We start from the raw sequence: 15,617 nt of genomic DNA, 5'->3' as shown, positions 1-15,617 counted from the left end.
CATTTTCAAAGACTTCTAAGATTCGGGCTAAAATCAGTGGCTTCTCAAGTCTCTTAAGAGAGATCATCCTGGCCCTTGACTTCATTTTTAGCTTTGCCTTGTTCCCAGGGACCCCAAAGATCCCCAGCCTGTGAGGCAGAGGGATTAGAGCTGGCTTGGATCAGACAAACTGAGGCTTGAATCTGCTTAAGCAGCTGGGTGAGTTACTTTACCTCTCTGGGCCTCAGTTGCTTCATCAGTAAAATACAGGTGTCATGGCTAAAGCTCTTCAGGGTCCCTGCTAGGCATGAGCATCTGTGATTTTGTGATTCTATGAATTACCCTGAATTTGCATAAGCATACATCTTATAGGTTTCGAAGCACTTTCACATACCTTTTAGCAGTTCATTTGATCTCAGCCACAGCTCTGTGGGGTAGGCAGGCAGGCATGCCATATTTTCATATCCCCATTTGAGAGATGGAAAAGTTGAGGTAGAGAAAGATTAAGTAGCTAGCCGCAGGAACTCTGGCAAGCTGGTGCTGGCCAGGACCTGAGCAGACATGTGGAGATTTCTGGACTGTCTGTGGGCAGCCCCTTCTGTCAGGTATCCCTACTGTGTTATCCTGGAGGGGACTGAGAAGCACCAGAGCTTCAGGGTCTGGCTTAGAGTGCCTGGCCCTCTGGGCCTCCTTATCATGTGCAGCTTCAGTGGTTGGACCCTTGGCCTCACACACAGCAGCTGGCAGCATTCCAGGAGATGCTTCGGGAGGAAACTACAAAGGCCTTTCCGAGGCGGAGGCAGGGGAATCACTGCTCCAGCAGAGTCTTCTCCCTCAGCACCTCTCCTGTGTGTCCACGCCCTCTGCCTTGGATCACACAGGTTTCCCCTGCTGGAATCCCCTCATTCCTCCTGCTATCCTTAAAGCCCAGACCAAAAAGCCCTCCTTTGAGCCAAGTGCTCTACATACATTTTCGTATTTAATCCTCTCTGTTTCCTTGACTGTAAAATGGAAATAGAAATATACACAGCCAACATCATTTATCACCCATTTTGCAGATGGGGGTACTGAGGCTCAGACGGTTAAGCCACGTGCCTGAGGTCATGCAGCTGACAGGGGCTAGAGCCCAGATATGAACCTTATGACCTAAAGCACTCAGGGTTGTAGACACCACACAACACTGACTTCTTTGTCCCATTCACAAAGCACTTGGGGACCACCCCTCCGTCTTCTGAGCACTCCCATCCTCGCTGAGTGTGTGTTCCATGGATCTCACTTATCTCCCTCTCTGGGCTGAGCCTTGTAGGTCAGAGGCTGCATCCTATTCAGCGCCATCCGCTCCGCATAACTGCCTGGCACATAGTTGGTCTCGGTAAGACCTTGTTAGTTGAAGGTTCAGAGAGTGAAGGCACCTGGTGTGTGGAGGGGTACCAAGGCCAGTGGGGCCTGTAAGACTGGGGGCTGGGACTTCCCTGGTGGTCCAGCGGTTAAGACTCTGTGCTTCCATTGCAGCGGGTGTGGGTTTGATCCCTGGGGTGGGGGGAAGATCCCACATGCCGTGCTCCTTGGCCAAAAAAAGAAAAAAAGACTGGGGGCTGCTTTTCCTTCCATCTGGTCCCACCGGGGGCCAGGCTACTCCAGTGCTCTCTGGCCTAGCACTTAGAGCACAGCATTGCAGTAGGGTGACCCACTTTGTTTTTCTCACACTGCCCACAAACTTGGTCCTGACTCTTCTGACAATGCAGAATAATGTGCTATTTAAAAGCACAGGGTCAGTGTTGGATGCTCTGTCCCCCATCTACTGTATGACCCAGGGCAAGTGACTTCATGTATTTTATGAATCTGATTCCATCCATCGTAAGGTGTACCATATTTTATGTCCCAGCAAGAAAGAGAAAAACACTCCCTGCCAGTTAAGCTATGCTAAGCCACCAGCTGTAAGATGTATCTCAGTTTCAGAGATATTAAGATTTGTCTAGACACTTCACAAAAGAAAATATTCGAATAGCTAATCAGCACATGAAAAGATGCTCAACATCATTAGTCGTCAGGGAAATGCAAATTAAAACCACAGTGAGATAGCACTACCATATCCATCAAAGTGGCCTAAAAAAAAATCCCAAACTGACCATACCAGGTGTTGGCAAGGATGTGAAACAACTGTATTGCTGCTGGGACTGTAAAACCACTTTGGCAGTTTCTTGAAAAGTTAAACATATACCTATTATATGACCCAGACATTCTACTTCTAGATATTTACCAAGAGAAATGAAAACACATGCATACAATAACTTGTACATAAATGTTTACAGAAAACTTGTTTTGTAATAGCCCCAAACTGGAAACATCCCAAATGTCTACCAACAGGTGAGTGGATAAACAAATTGTGGTACATCCATTCAATGGAATAATACTCAGCAATTAAAAGTAACTATTGCTACATGCAACAACATGAATAAAACTCGCAATAAATATGTTGAATGAGAAAATCCAGAGAAAAGAGAATACATACTGTATGTTTTGATCTATACAAAACTCTAGAAAATGTAAAGGAATCTACTAATAAATTGACAGCAAGTAAGTCTGTGGTTGCCTAGGGCTGGGGTGGAAGGAGGGAGGAATGGATTACAAAGAGGTAAGAGGAATCTTTGAGGGGGTGATGGGAATATTTGTTGATTGCATGGGTATAAACAGGTCAGAACTTATTAATTGTATACTTTAAATATGTACAGTTTATACCTCAATAAAGGTGAAAAATATGTGCATTTAGGAGAGAATGCTTTCATTGTCTGTAACTCAGGAATATTGTTATGAGGCTTAAATGAGATAAGGCATTAGCCCAGTATCTGGTGCTTTACCTCTGTAGGTGGCTTGTAGATTTTATTTCACTGGGAGGTCCCTTTAGAGACAGGAGCCTGGGGCTGGGAGAGTCCAAGGACCCGGCCCTAGGTCCTACAGGGAGTTGGTACAGCACAGGCCAGCATTCCCAGTCAGAGTGTGTCCCCAGTCCCATGCATCTTGCACTGGCCCAACCCCAAGCAGAGCAAAAGGGAACAATGCCAGCCTCCAACGGCTTGAGAATGGTCTGGCTGGTGGGAGCCAGGGCCACTGGGGACTGTGACTTGAGAAGCCCTCGGCATCTGCTCTTGGGTCCTTCTCGAGGGTGACTGCCTGCTGCATGCAGAGTGGATGTAACCCACCCAGCCACCTGCCCACATCGACGCAGTGGTCCTTCTACACAGCCTGCCCCGGCCGGGCCCCAGGTCCCCTGCAAGTGAATGATTCAAAGCTGCTCTTCACAGCAAGTGTGAGAAGCCTCCGCTGCAGGCCGCCTTCGCCTTCTGGGCGGGCCGAGATTCGACATTACTCACAGCTTCCAGTACCTGCCTGAGTTCAAACAGGAAGCCTGGTTTTCCCTCTTGGGTCAACAACAACCTTTCTTTCTCTCTTTCTATTCCGGCCTCTGGGCTCTCCTGTGGAGTGGGTTTCTTGGGGTGAAAGTGGGGGCTTCAGTGAGCCCCACCAGCAGATATCAGAACCTCCTCACCTGGGGAAGCCTGGAAGAGGGCTTTGTGCCAGCAGGCCGTGAAAATGACCTAGCTCATCTATGGCTTTGTAAACCAAGGGAGCACCTGGCCAGGCACATAGTAGGCCCTCAATACATGTTTGTTCGACTGATCTAGATTGAAATGTAGTATGTCTCCAAACAGATGCAGCTCCTCCTAGCTTCCTGGCTCAGCAAATATCACCTCCACCTGCTCCCTTGGCCCAGACATGCTGGAGGCACCTCTCTGGCTTTTCTATTCCCTCATTCCCTACCCCAAGTGGACACTAAGTCCACCTGTCCTTCTACCTCGATGTTTCCCAAATCCATCCCCTCCTCCCTACACTCTCTGCGATGGTCCCCTTCTGGCCCCTGTCACGCGAGGCTGTCACTTTCTCCTCTGTCTCACCTGGCCCCATTCCACCCACAGACCACACAGCCACCAGAGCCATCCTTCCTAGACGCTTGAGGGACCACATCACAAATGGATCTTCTTTGCTTACTATCCTTGCACACCTCGTGTGGCACATCTAAAGTCCCTACAGTGGCCTACAAGGCCCATCTCTCAGAACTCATCCTGCTCCCAGGGCATTCTCTGTGTGCTGAGGATACCCAGCCACTTGGGGTTCCCTAAGCAAGCCTTAGTCTTCCTGGCCTTCTGGGCTTTGCAAAGTGCTCCAAATAGGCCCCTGCCAGCCCCTGCTCTCTCCACGCCAGTGCAAATACTCTCCAATTCACCCTTCAGCTGAATTCCCACCAACCCTGCACGACCCATTCCCTGTAGCCTTTCCTGAGGGATAGCCAGAGTTCGTTTCCATCCTGTGCATGTGTGTGTGTGCAGCTTGGTTTTGCATGCCTCACCCATGTATATTTCCAGGCTCTGAAGGCAGGGGTCCAGTTTGTCTCTGTGTCTGCAAGCCAACCCAGGCTTGTTGGGTCAAGGAGGGTCCAACGTGGAACAGGGGCTTGGTAGATGTGTGCTGGACAGCCATCCCTTTGTGCACTTTGTCGTCTCAGGGGACCTGACTCTAGAAGCAGCTGGCAGGTGGCAGTGACTCCCCAGTTCTCGCTTGCTCCCCAGGCTCCTTGATACAGCTTGCTTTATAAGGAACACGTTCCGTGGCACTGATAATTAGGGGCAGGGCCAAAGAGGAAGGATCTCTTTCTAGGGCAAATTTCCACGAACATTGAATGCCTTTTGTGTCCGTCTCCAGCTTTAGCTGGAGATCTGACCTGTGGCCAAGGCTGGGACACTCAGACAACCACATTCCATTTTTGCCAAGTTCTGAAGACAGTATTCCTGGATTCCTGGAGAAATGGGCCTCCCTGGGTTGGGTGGGTTCTAGGAAGGCAAAAGGGAGGCCTAGTTCTTCTCCGTGGTTATAGTGAGGATTAAATGATTGAATATACATGAAGCTCTTAAACAGAGATGGACACACAGTTAGTGCTGTATATGTTAGTCTTGATGATGATGATGTTGATGATGATGACGACGATGGGGGTCCGTGGGTGCCCCAGTGTGGTGGGAAGTGCACAGATCCCAATGTGGGGAGGACAGGCCCCAGGTACATGGGCCTGGGCCATACATCATGAGGGCTAAGCTCTGTGAGGGTAGAGGCTGCATCAGGCACATGGCGGATGCTCAGTAAGAGTTCGTTGAAAGGAGTTAGAGTTTTTGTCTTTTTGGACCAGGTGGAGGTGAAGTGTTTTTTCCTGTGTCAGGGAAGGCAGACTTTGTGAAGCAATTGAGAGTAAGGAGGTTTAAGGATGAATGTTTAGTCTCTTAAAAGGAGAAACACTTTAAGTGCTTATTTTACAAGGGTAGTGCTAATTAGGAATCATTATTATCTGGTTATTAAGTCAAACCTCCCCCTAGAACTGTTAGGTACCCACACAGACCCAAACTGAGCTAAGAGCAGGCAAACTGCATTCCTTTAAAACAACCTGACTCAGCTCCCAGAGAGTCAGCTTCTTGTCTCTCCTGCCTCTTCAGCCTCCTGCACCTAATGACCCTGGGTCTTTGAATGGGATGATGCCCCACAGAGGCCATCTGGTCCAGCCCTCTGCCTCATGACCAGAGGCACATGGCCACCGTGGAGGAAAGGCCACGTCTTGAACACTTTGAGGGCTGCTGTGCTGTAAGAACTCTCAGCCTGGGCCTGGAGTCCCTCCCCGACACCACAGATCCTCCTTGGACCTGAATCCACTGGGTATCAGGTTATGCTGGGTGCTGGGGAGAGAGCAATGAGCAAAACTGACTCAGCCCTGCCCGCATGGGGCTCAGCGGGGAGGGGAGACGGGGAGACAGACATTACAAACATTAGACATATATAAACATCATTGCAACATGTACTACCTACAAAGGAAATGGCCGAGATGAAAATGAGGGCTGACCTCAGCAGGAAATGAACTGGTCTGAGGGAAGCCCTCCCCAGGAAGTGAGGTGAGCATCCAGGTTATCTTTGTGAGTGGGGATTTGGGGAGAAAGCCTCGTTGGCCTAGGGAACAGTGTGTGAGAAGGTCCTGGGCCCTGTTGAAAGACAGAAGGGAGGAGGAGCTGCATGGTTGAGCAAGGTTACAGCGGATCTGAAGGAGGGGCAGGGACCCACCCATGATGGCGCTGTTTGCTCTGTCTAGGTTTCCGCGGGAAATGAGTCTTGGATGGTGGACATTTTCACAGCATACGTGAAGACTATCTAATACCAAATCTCTGCTCTGTGGCTTGGAGTTCCCTCCAACAGCCCGAGATCCTTGCAGGGTGGGTTAAGCATTGTTCTTCTCCAGGTTTCTTGAGAAAGGGGAGCCAACAGTCCTCCCACTGTTGAGCGGTTGGGGTTGAGGCTGCTACAGACACCTTATAGGTTAGGTTGACATGGCCTGACCAGCAGCCCCTCGGGCAGCAAAACCTCCTGCTTTCCATTTGCACCATCCAGTGCTTCCTCCCTCTCCTCTCCGTGCCCTGGTGTCTGTGAGCCAGGGTGGGACCTCTGGGGCCTGACTCCCACCCAGGCTCTGTGCTGACGCCGGCTTATAGGACCCCCACCTCAGCATGCTTGCTTCTCAAGGTAACATCCTTTATCAAATTAGATTAATTTCAAAATTTTTATTCATTCTTTAAAATTGACTTGATGGGGCCTCTGTGGTAGCGCAGTGGTTAAGAATCCGCCTGCCAATGCAGGGGACATGTGTTCGAGCCCTGGGCCAGGAAGATCCCACACGCCGCGGAGCAACTAAGCCCGTGCGCCACAGCTACTGAAGCCCGCGCGCCTAGAGCCCGTGCTCCGCGACAAGAGAAGCCACCGCCATGAGAAGCCTATGCACCGCAATCAAGAGTAGCCCTCGCTCACCGCAACTAAAGAAAGCCTGCGCGGCAATGAAGACCCAACGCAGCCAAAAATAAATAAATTAATAAATTAATTAAAAAAATAAAGTTCCCTTAAAAAAATGACTTGATGATAGTAATACAGATATTGGAAAAGAAAATAAACAGCATGGTTAGAGCCAGAGTTCCCGCATCCCAGGACCCTCCCTTGGGGGGTATCAGTCTTTTTCAGTGCATTTTTATTTATATGTCTATAGATACAAAGACACTTTTGTTTGGTGTACATTGGCTTTTTTTTTTTTAATTGAAGTGTAGTGATTTACAATGTTGTGTTAGTTTCTGGTGTACAGCAAGTGATTCAGTTATACATATATATTATTTTTCATATTCTTTTCCATTATGGCTTATTACAGGATATTGGATAGAGTTCCCTGTGCTATACAGTAGGTCCTTGTTGTTTATTTTATATATAGTAGTGTGTATCTGTTAATCCCAAGCTCCTAATTTATCCCTCCCCCACCCTCTTTCCCTTTGGTAACCATAAGTTTGTTTTCTGTATCTGTGAATCTTTTTCATAAATAAGCTCATTTGTATCATATTTTAGATTTCACATATAAGTTATATCATATGGTATTTGTCTTTCTCTTTCTGACTTACCTCACTTAGTATGATAACTTCTAGGTCCAACCATGTTGCAGCAAATGGCATTATTTCACTCTTTTTTTTATGGCTGAGTAATATTCCATTGTATATGTACCACATCTTCTTTATCCATTCATCTCATCTCATAGTTTTCTCTGGATATATGCCCAGGAGTGAGATTGCTAGATCATATGGCAACTCTATTTTTACTTTTTTGAGGAACATCCATATTGTTTTCCATAGTGGCTGCACTGACGTTTTTTAAAACATAAATCTGAGTTCTGTGTATTGTTTAGCAACTTCCTTTTTTACTTAATAGTACGTCTTGGAAATCTTTGCACATCAATGTATGTAATCCCACAATGTTCCTTTTTAATGACTGCACAGTATTCTCAAGTGTATATTCCCATAGGTTGTTTACCCATTTTCTCACTGATGAACATTCATTCACATTGTTTCCAGATTGTCACCATCACAAGCAAACCCTTGTATGGGACCCTCATTCTAGCTCAACAAAAGGATAGCTGTCTTGACTGGTGATGAGATCTCCATCAGAGGTGGTATTCAAGTAAAAGGTGAAATAATGTCTTCCTCAGCCCAGAACAGTGATGCTTAAACTTTATTGTTTATGAGAATCACCTGGAGAGCTTTTTAAGATACAGAGTGCTGGGCCAGACCCCGGAGTTTCTGATTCAGGAGGTCTTGGATGGGCCTGAGAATTTGCATTTCTAACAAGTTCCCAGGTGAGGCTGCTGGTTCAGGAACGCTGCTTTGAGAATCATTGCCTCAGGGTGTTGGCTACTCAACCTCCACACACTTGAAGAGTCACCTCACCCTTGGGAAACAATGTTCAGGGAGAATTCACCCTGGGCCCCTCCCTCTATTGAGAAGTGGGTTTTCTACCTGACATCCCTCTGGGAGGCAGGGCCCTTCAGGGCTCTGGTTATGGGTCCAGAGGTCTGGCTAGCAAGGCTGTTGGGCAGATGTTCCAGCTCTGGCTGGAAGCCCAGGGGCCTCTTGACTGGACACAGCCTGCAGCACCAGCCTTTTCTGGGCACCACCCCCCTACTCCTGACCTCACCCCATTCTTCCCTGTGGAGTCGAATGAAGAGCTGAGACTGGCAGTGAGCTGTTTATACAGAGAGTGACTGGGAAGTGCTCTGGGGTTTTCATAAAAGAAACAGCAGGAGACCACATCCCCAGAGAGGGTCTTCTAAAGGTCTTGAGGTTTCAGGACCCTAAGGCACATTTTGTTTCCAGCTGGACTACAGGAGGTCACACTGGGGTTCGGGGAGAGCATCTCTGGGGTAAGGGTGGGGGGACCAAGAGCCTGGATCCTAGGAACTAAAAAGCATCCCCCTTCCCAGACCTTCCTGGTGGCTTTGAGGGGGACACTTCTGCACCTAAGGATGGTCAAGCTGCAGGCTGAAGGTCAGACCCCGATGGGCGTTTGGCTCATTTCTCCACCCAGAGCTGAATTTTGACACCCTGCCACTCACCAGGCTCCTTGCCCTTTGACCTTAAACCTGCTGTCCATAAACATCAGCAGCCTGGGTCATCAGAAAGAAGCTTCCTCTAGACTGCTGGCTCCTGTGTTTGCAGGTAACAGAAGGGAGGAGGAAAGATGCCTCAGCCACAAATCTGATTTGTGGGAGGGATGGGAGGGCCTTTGGAGCTCAAGGAGAGCTGCTCCAGGCACCTTTCCCTCGTGGGGGCAAAGTTTAGACCCAGTTCTCCTCCCATGCAGGAGTGCTGTTTGAAGCAGGCTGGCGTGCCTGTGTGCTGCTCTCTTTGGGGCTATGTCTAAAGTCTCGAATGTTCTACCTGATTTGTTTATGGTTGTAATCCCAGCATCTAGCACATGGTCAGAGTCTAACAGACCCTTGTTGAATAATTGAACAGATAAATATCTTAGAAGGTGTCCACAGGATGGGCTCAGGCTGCTCATTCCCTGGATGTGAGGCCAGACCCTAAGGCCAGCTGTTCAGCTAGTTGAGGCCCTTTCTGCAGCACAGCAGCTGCGAGGGGCTGGTTCCCACCACAGGAACAACCTCTGTACGACCTCAGCTATGAAAGGGGCCCTGGGGAAACTCTGCCTCCTCTTCAGGGCTTACCCTGGGACAGGCCAAGCGCGGAGGAGAGTGTGGAGAGGAGGACTGGCTTCCCGTTTCTCGTGGAAGAGCGGCTGGAATGATCTTTGAGCCCGGCCAAGTTCTGGCGGTGCACGCACAGGGCAAGGCCAGGCTCCGTCCAGGGTCCCATCACCCACCCCTCCACCTGCCCTCTCTCGCGAACTTTACAGTAATACTGGAACTGGGGGGTAGAGAGAGAGAGAGACTTTTCATCCTTTCATACTCAAAACTTAATTTCTCATTTCTCTCAAGATACCCGCTCCTAACCCAAAAAGCGAAAGCGAAGCTGGGGGAATCCTGCTTGGTGGAAAAGCTCAGGGTGTTACTTTTGGTCTGGGCGGGGCCGGTCTTCCGCGTTCACAACCCGCTCCTTGCACCAAAAGCGCCCTAGGCTGAGGGCACCGAGGGTCTGCGCGTCGGGTTCCTGACCCAGGACGAGCGGAGGCCGCGGAGGAGGGCGCCCCCCAGGGGCTGGGCGAGGAGGCTGTCTCCACCTGCACCGCGTGGCACAGCTCGGCCACGAGTGACCTTCCCGGCCTCGTGGGAAGGAGCGCATCCCCTGGAGGCTTGGAGGCTTCCCTCTGCGGCTCCCCAAGCCGGGCCCCTTTCTCTGCCCGCCCTAACGGAACGCTTTGAAGTGGCCGAGTTCGCAACCCCGGTCCCCAGCGAGGCGCCGCCCCCGCTGCGCCCGCACCTTGGCAGTGGCCGAGTGCTTTGCATGGGAATGGGCCCTGTGGCACCCGCTGGGCACTCTTTGTAAATTCATCCCTATCCCCAGGCAGGCCCGGCCAGAGGCTTCTGGAGGAACTCGACTCCCGGGTCCCAGGGCCGAAGGGTGTAGGCTTAGGCTCCTGCAATCCCCCAGACCTCTTTCAGGGTTAGGTACCTCCTCCGGACTTGGGGTGGAACAGTCAGAGCCGTCACAGGTTCCTCTGGGGGAAGTGGGGAGGGCTGGGCAGGACCTAAGCGCTGAGGAGTCCGCCCGGGCGGGGGTTCAGCACAGGAGTTTTCAATGAAAATCCAACAGGCTATTTGGCAACATATTTGTACCGGTGCTTAAAAAACGCTGCAGACCTTTGATCCAGCAGCTCTGCTGCTGCTAAGAAAATAATCATAGATCTGTGCAAAGATGTCCGTACATGCAACACATTGGAGCTTTGTTTAGAACCGGGGAACTGTGAACATACCCAGCTGTAGAGATTCCTTATATTCACTAATGAGTTAAGTTTACCATGGGCCAGTTACCGTTGGAGGAAATCCGTGATTTCAAATAATTAGCAATGATGATATAGAATATTACTACAAAAAAAATGCTCTTGTTGTTAAATTAAGGCACCAGTTATAGTATATACGTGTATGGAAAGAAGACTGGAAGGTAGGGGATACCAAATTATTAGTAGTGCTTTTCTTTGGATGCTGAGGTAAAGGATGACTGTTATTGTCTTAGGCTTTTCTGAAATTTGTTATATAATTTATTCTATAATCATGTATTTAAAATAAACTTTATGTAAATAGAATTTCAGTTCTAAGAATTTAAAACAAAATTTTGCCAGGCTTCTCCATAATCTCTGAATTTGAGCAGCACGCCGCAAGACTCACAGCAATTTAACATGTTTTTCTCTTTGGTTTTCAAAATAGGCCTCCAGCCCCGAGGGGTGAGTGGGCAATAATTGTTACCCCCATTTCACAGAAGAGAAGGCTGGTGTCTTGGGAGGCGATGGGTGGCTTGTAGGTAGGAGGCAGAGCAGGGCCAGACACCAGTCCTTCCATAGTGCAAAGGTCCTTCTAGTTTGCAGAGCGTGCATGGAGTCATGGAGTGGAAAATGGGGACTGGGTGGTGTGCAGAGCCTCCTGAGCAGGCTCCCTCGGGCTCTGCCTGCTGCAGGCCAGATGCCTCTTCAGGGTGCGGCCAGGACCCAGGCAGTCTTGGTTTCCATGCTACCATCAGCATGCAACATCCCCACCCCCAATTGCAACCCAAAGCCTTAATGGTGGAGAAATGAGATGTGTTAGAAGTGTTAGTAGATAGGAACATGACCCCCAGACCATAGTCTCCCAGAGGTCCTGGGTCTGGTTCTTTTCACCCCTCTCTTCTCTCTGATGCTACTCAGGTGCCCTGAGGTGATGGAAGGGAGCTTCTACAGGACTTGGAGTTGTCCAATGTTCAGCTTTCTTCTTAAAAGGCAATGATTAGCTAGCTGTGGGAGAATCCCTCCACCTTTGTGTGGTCACCCCCCCGACCTCCAGCAACCCATTCATGGCTGGCCCCTCACGTGGTAAAAAACAGGCCTGAATTATTAGGGCATGGGTGATGGGGGAGACATATTGAGGAGAGGTCTGTTGTCTTGGGATGTATTCAGAGGGTTGGAGGCCAACTGAAATGGCTACTGTGATTGAAATGTGTGCCTCAGTCTTCCGCATCAAGTTTAGAGAACACCAAAAAAATTTCTCTTTTCTCTAGTTAGCTTTGGTGTTCTTTTGATGTTCTTGTTTCTAACATGGCAGTTTATTACTCTAAGTCATTCTACGCTTCTGATTTCTTTAACATTCATCTTTGTTTTCTTCTGGAAGCACAGTAAAACCTGGGGGGTGGCTCTGTGGGCCGCAGTTCTGCTGGGGCCCCCCGGGGTTACTGCTACTGAGTGAAATTTGGTTTACTAAAACACACAAAAACTACATCCCAGGGAACTTTTTTTTCTGTTCTAAATTCACTTTAGACAAATGTACCAATTCAACACAGAGATTTTTAAAAATTGAAAATAAATGAGAAAAGGAGACCAACACATAGAGGATAGAAAAGCAGGTAAACTACCTCTAATATGAATTTCAGAAGATGACAATGGACGGAATGGGAAGGAAGCAGCATGCAAAGAACTGACAGCTACTAATTTTCCAGAACTGATGGATACGCGAATCCTCTGACTGAGAGGAACAGTGATTTCTGGGCAGAGAAAATATAAATCACTCTATACTTTGCCCCATTGTAGTGGAACTTCATGACACCAAAGATGAGAAAATCCCAAGAGAAACCACAGAAAAAAGAAAAATTCTCTGCAAAGAAATGATAATTAAACAGCAACAAAGGAGGTGAGAATACTATCTTCGGAGTGCTGAGGGCAGAGAATGATTATCCTCAAATTCTGTACTGAACTACTTGTTGTTCAAGAATGAGGGCAAAATAGACCGAGAGGGCTTCCCTGGTGGCGCCGTGGTTAAGAATCCGCCTGCCAATGCAGGGGACATGGGTACGAGCCCTGGTCCGGGAAGATCCCACATGCCGTGGAGCAACTAAGCCCGTACACCACAAGTACTGAGCCTGCATTCTAGAGCCCGCGAGCCACAACTACTGAGCCCATGTGCCGCAACTACTGTAGCCCGCACGCCTAGAGCCCGTGCTCCGCAACAAGAGAAGCCACTGCAATGAGAAGGCCGTGCGCCGCAACGAAGAGTAGCCCCCACTCGCCGCAACCAGAGAAAGCCTGCGCGCAGCAACGAAGACCCAATGCAGCCAATAAATAAGTAAACAGAAAGATGCAAACTTACGTGTAGTGACAGAAAGCAGATTCGTGGTTGCCTGGGCGTCAGGGGTGGGGTTACAGAGGGACACAAGGAGACTTTTGGGGGTGTAGATGTGTCCATTACCTTAACTGAGGTGGTGGTTTCATAGGTGTATAATATGTCAGAGTGTATCAAATTGTAATTGTTTATTGTGTTATTTACCTTCAATAAAGATATTTTTTAAGCTAAATGAGCAGTTAGCATAGGAGCAGGCCCTGCCTCTACCTGCTGAACCCCTGTATCACCCTGGTGGCTGCTGCTGCCCATATTTTTTGTTTGTGCGGAGGGCCTATTCCACTGACTGGGTTGGAAGAGTGACAGGTGAGGTAGAAGTTTTCTGTTACTTAAATCATTTCAAGTGGAAAACCCTATTACTGCTTTTGTAACAAGTTCGATTTAGTGAGCATTTGCTGTGGTTCAGTCAGGTTTTAAGGACCTTATGTGGATTCTCATTGAGTCCACATAGCATGTGAGGTAGGTGGTGTTACTGTTTCCATTTTCAGACCAAAATTCAGAGGCAGAGAGGTTGTCAACTCGGTGGAGGCCACCTGGTGCTGAGAGTGGGGTCTGGAAGTCAGAAGTGCAGCCCGCAGCCAGGTGCAGCCACGTTGGCTCTGCCAGCCGGTCCTGCACAAGCTGGCTGGACGTGCAGAGGCATGTGGGAGACCCAGTTGTGCTCATCGTAGTTTGCAGGAAATGAGGGTAAAAGCAAAAGATTGCGTCTGCGTACTGGAGTGCAAGTGGCACGGCTGAGAGCAGAGTTTCCCCCAAACTTGAGGGTTACAGCCTCTCAGAGGTGCCTCTGTCGTGTGCAGTTATGTCCAGTCCCTGCCACCTTTCCCAGTTAGACCTTCCTTCTGGGTGTGTGCCATTCACTTCTCGGATAGCATCAATCATGTATGAAGTTTGGCTCTGAAATCCTTCAAGTGGGACTTACTGTGTGGCCTCATCGGGTTTGAAGGGGTATGTACTAGGCTCTGTGTTCAACCTGGGAAGCAAGGTCAGCTGTAGAGGGAGAACAGGATGGAAGAACAGATGGGTTTTTGTAGTGCATCAGACAGAAGGATTCAGGAGAAAGGGTCACTGGCCGTTTCCTGTGACTCCAGAGGGAAAGGCAACCTGGGTGAGGGTAACTCACACCTGCTGTCCAGCACTGGCTCAGCCCTGTCTTCCCATCCCACTCCCTGAGCTGCCACTTGCAAAGGACCTCACGCCTCCCACTGTGATTTCTGCTGTCACTCCTAATTGCCAGCATCTGGTAGGTGAGTGAGCTGATCTGTAAGGCGACGTAGGGGAGGTGATACTGGGGTCAGGGAAGACCACCTCATCTCGCTCAGTGTCTGAGCTGGGAAATGGGTTAGTTCCATGTGGGGAGAGCCTAGTTCCTGTTCTTTTAGGAGGATACTGAAGTGGGTTGGGCAGCCTCTAGTTGGGTGCCTGCTGTGTGAGTGAAGAGAAGGGCCCAGTGCTGTGCTGGCCACTACAATAGCTGGTGGCCACTAGCCACACGTGACTGGTGAGCACTGGAAATGAGGCTCGCCCAAATTGAACTAGACACCCTGCACTTGAAAAATTTAGCGTGGACTTCCCTGGCGGTCCAGTGGTTAGGAATCCCAACTCAGGGAGCACAGGTTCGATCCCTGGTCAGGGAAGATTCTGCATGCCGCGTGGCTCCACCAAAAAAACAAAATAAGGAAAACTTAGTGTGATAAATGAGTGCAAAATAGCCTACTTACAATTGTTCTATATCGATTACATGTTGAAATAACGTTTTTGGTTGGATTAAATAAATATATTATTAAAATTAATGTACCCATGTTTCTTTTTAGTTTTTTAATATGGCTGATGGAAAATTAAGAATTCCACATGTGGCTCCCGTTGTACTTGTATCGGACAGCACCTGCTTAGAGCGATGAGCTGATTGGAGGAGATGGGTAGGAGCTGAGATGAGTTAGGCACTGGGTCCTATGAGCCTGGGGGCTGGAGGTGACACCTGGCAACTCATAAACTTGAATCGCAGCTCACCTGAACTAATGGCATGCAATTTTCGAACTAATGGCATGCAATTTTCGAACTAATGGTCAAAGCAGTTTTAATTTTTTTAAATTGAAATACAGTTGATTTACAATGTTGTGTTAGTTTCTGGTGTACAGCAAGTGATTCAGTTATACATATATATTATTTTTCATATTCTTTTCCATTATGGCTTATTACAGGATATTGGATAGAGTTCCCTGTGCTATACAGTAGGTCCTTGTTGTTTATTTTATATATAGTAGTGTGTATCTGTTAATCCCAAGCTCCTAATTTATCCCTCCCCCACCCTCTTTCCCTTTGGTAACCATAAGTTTGTTTTCTGTATCTGTGAATCTTTTTCATAAATAAGCTCATTTGTATCATATTTTAGATTTCACATATAAGTTATATCATATGGTATTTG

Source organism: Physeter macrocephalus, chromosome 8 (assembly GCF_002837175.3).
Source record: "Physeter macrocephalus isolate SW-GA chromosome 8, ASM283717v5, whole genome shotgun sequence".
Lineage (NCBI taxonomy): Eukaryota > Metazoa > Chordata > Mammalia > Artiodactyla > Physeteridae > Physeter > Physeter macrocephalus.
The sequence above is the reverse complement of the archived record's forward strand: the minus strand, read 5'-3'. Positions refer to the sequence as shown.